Source organism: Physeter macrocephalus, chromosome 12 (assembly GCF_002837175.3).
Source record: "Physeter macrocephalus isolate SW-GA chromosome 12, ASM283717v5, whole genome shotgun sequence".
NCBI lineage: Eukaryota > Metazoa > Chordata > Mammalia > Artiodactyla > Physeteridae > Physeter > Physeter macrocephalus.
In genome coordinates this window covers 19,521,318-19,525,112 of record NC_041225.1, presented here as the reverse complement: position 1 = coordinate 19,525,112, position 3,795 = coordinate 19,521,318, and positions in this window count along the sequence as shown.

Genomic DNA, 3,795 nt, shown 5'->3' with positions numbered 1-3,795 from the left:
GGGTGATCCCTGGCACAGCTCCCCAAAGGAGAGCCAGGTGCCCTCTAGGGTTGGCTCCAGTGACCTGGCAAAACTCAAGCCTCAGGCTCTGCAGTGAACGTCCTGTGATGTCTCCTCTGGGACTGCCCTTGGAGTCTTACCCCTGATGCCTTGATGATGGGGTCCCCACTGAAGGGAGACCTCTGGGGTCCGCCCTGACAGCTACATCCCAGTGCTGTCACATGGAAGGCAGTCAACACTATTTGCGGACTGGATCTCTGCCCTGCTTCCAGAAGTGGTTGTCAAATGTGCATGTGGCGTTATTGGTGGAGGCTGGATTTTTGTTTTGTTCTGATATATTTTTTTAATTTTGGTAAAATACACAGAGAACATAAAATTTGAGATTTTTAAATTTTGGTAAAATACACAGAGAACATAAAATTTGAGATTTTAACCATTTTTAAGTGTACAATTCAGTGGCATTAAGTACTTTTACATCGTGATGCAACTATTGCCACTACTAATCTCCAGAACTTTTTCATCATCCCAAACTGAAACTCTGTACCCATTAAACAACTCTCCATTCTCTCCTCCCCCCGCCCCTGGTAACCACCCTTCCTTCTGCCTTTAGGAGTTTGACGGTCCTAGGTACCGCATATAACGGCTTTTGTATCTGGCTTGCTGCACTTAGCGTAATGTCTTTGAGGTTGCATGCTGCAGTCTGTATCAGATTATCAGCATTTCCTTCCTTTCCAAGACTGGATAATAATCCATTGTGTGTATCTACCCCATTTTGTTTATCCAGACATTGGTTGATGGACAAGTGGGTTGCTTTCATCTTTTGGTTATTGTGACTAATGCTGCTATGAACATGTGGGTACAAATTACAAGTATCTATTCAAGTCCCGGCTTTCAATTCTTTAGGGTACATACCCAGAAGTGGAATTGGTGGATCGTATGGTAATTCTATTTAAATTTTTTTTTTTTAGAAACTGCCTGTTTTTATAGCAGCTGCACCATTTTACATTCCCACCAGCAATGAACACCATTCCAGTTTCTTCACATCCTCATCAACACTTACTTTGTTTTTCTTTTTCTTACAATTTTATTGACCCATAATTAACATACAGCACCGTATAAGTTTGTGTCCAGCATAATGACTTGACTTAAGGACATCGTGAAATGATGACCACAAATTTAGTGAGTATCCATCATCTTATACAGATATAAAATTAAAGAAATGGAAAGAAAACCTTTTTCCTTGTGATAAGAACTCTTTGGATTTGCTGTCCTAACTCTCAAATATAACGAAGAGCAGTGTTAAGTATATTAATCATGTTGTACATTACATCCCTAGTACTTATTTGTCTTATAACTGGAGACTTGTACCTTCTGACCCCCTTCAGCCAATTCCCACCCCTCCACCGCCAGCCTCTGGTAACCACAACTCTGATCTACGAGTTTGTTTGTTCGTTTTTGAAGTATAATTGACTTTGAAGTATAATATAATTGTTATGTTAAGTACAGCATAACAGCACTATGTTAGTTCCTGGTACAAAACATAGCGATTTGATATTTCTATACATTTCAAAATGATCACGATGATTAAGCCCAACTACCATCTGTCAGCATACAAAGATATTACATAACCATCGACCACATTCCCCACACTACATTTCACACCCATGACTCACTTATTTTGTAACTGGAAGTTTGTACCTCTTAATCTCCCACACTTATTTCTCTCCTCCCCCCCAGTGCCCTTCCCTCTGGCAAACACCCATTTGTTCTCTGTACCTATGACTGTTTCTGTTTAGTTGTGTTTGTTCATTTGTTTTCTTTTTTAGATTCCATATACAAGCAAAATCATACAGTATTTCTCTTTGTCTGACTTATGTCACTTAGCATAACACCCTCTAGGTCCATCCACGTTGTCGCAAGCAAGATTTAATTTCCATGGCAGAGTAATATTCCACTGTATATAGATACCACAGCTTCTTTAGCGTCACTCTTTAAAAAAAAAATAGCAACCTCAATGAATGTGGAATGGTATCTCGTTGCGGTTTTGATCTGCATCTCCCTAATGACTAATGACATTGAACATCTTTTCATGTGCTTATTGGCCATTTGTATGTCTTCTTCAGGCGAACACATTCATTCCAGCCCCTTGCCCAAATTTTAAGTGGGCTGTTGTTGTTGTTCAGTTGTCGAATGTGTTGTGTTTCTTTTTAACGTCTTTATTGGAGTATAACTGCTTTACAATGGTGTGTTAGATCCTGCTGGATAACAAAGTGAATCAGTTATACACATACATATGTCCCCATATCTCTCCCTCTTGCATCTCCCTCCCTCCCACCCGTGTTTTTAATCTAGATGAAGAAATCCTTACCAGAGGCTCTCAACCAGTCAGCAGTCCAAGTAACAGTGGCTCACGCCACTCGCCCTATATTTACCAGCTGCTTAATACTTAGAACAATCACACATACCCCGCCAGAGAACGGAGGTTAGGAGAGAATAAGCAGCTCAGTCTCACAGCAACGTCTTAACTAAATAGCTCTTGAAGGCAAGAACCACCAAGGGTGGGCGGCAGACCAGGGGGGACTCAACTAGGGCAGGAGCTCTCACCCCAGCTCAGCCTCTCGGCAGTCCTGACCCAGCCACGCTGAAACTCCCAAGGCCAGTGGGTCTCACCGCCAGGCACACGTTAGCATCACTAACCTCCAGGGCAGCTTATAACATGGGGTTTGGGACTTCCCTGGTGGTTCAGTGGTTAGGCCTCCGCGCTCCCAATTTAGGCGGCCCGGGTTGGATCCCTGGTCAGGGAACTAGATCCCGCAGGCCGCAACTAAAAGCCTGCGTGCCGCAACTAAGACCCAGTGCAGCCAAATACATAAATAATTTTTTTTTTTAAAACCAGGTTTGTATAGGCCAAACCCCTCAGACCTCAGACCCTCTAGGGGTGGCGCTGGGGCAGTGATGTTTTTGAAAGGTGCCCAAGTGATTCCAAAGTGCAGTCAGGTTGACGACCACCGCTTACCAAACACCGTGACCTGACTTAAAATGTGTGCATCCATTGGTTTTTTTTTTTTTTTAACATCTTTATTGGGGTATGATTGCTTCACAATGATGTGTTAGTTTCTGCTTTACAACAAAGTGAATCAGTTATACATATACATATGTCCCCATATCTCTTCCCTCTTGCGTCTCCCTCCCTCCCACCCTCCCTATCCCACCCCTCTAGGTGGTCACAAAGCCCCGAGCTGACCTCCCTGTGCTATGCGGCTGCTTCCCACTAGCTATCTACTCCACATCTGGTAGTGTATGTATGTCCATGCCACTCTCTCAAAAGCTCATAGGACAGAAACACAAGTGCCGCTCTCCCCTCCCCCCACCCCCGCTTAGGTCCACTGGCTTTTGTTTGTTGGATTGCTTGTGAGGGGGTGAAGAGCGGCACTTGTGTTTCTGTCCTATGAGCTTTTGATCCTGGGAGGGAGGACGCCGCCTCCCACACCCTCACAGCAGGTGCAGGGCGTGGCCCGACGCCATCCCGAGGCCCGCGTGCACGCGCCCTAGCTCCGCCCCCAAACGAGCTCTCAGGCCCTCCTCAGGCCCTCCTCAGACCCCGCGGCCCACGCCGCCACGTGGCCCCGCCCCGCTCGCGTTCCCCGCCGGTTCCCCGCGCTCCCATGCACCCCCCCCCCCCATAGGCCCCCGCGCGACCCGCTCTAAAGTAAACACCCAGGAGCGGCTGCGGCCGGACGGTGCAGCGCTTCCGCCCGCTCGCCGCCTCGGTGCCGCGGGCGGGTCCAGGCATGG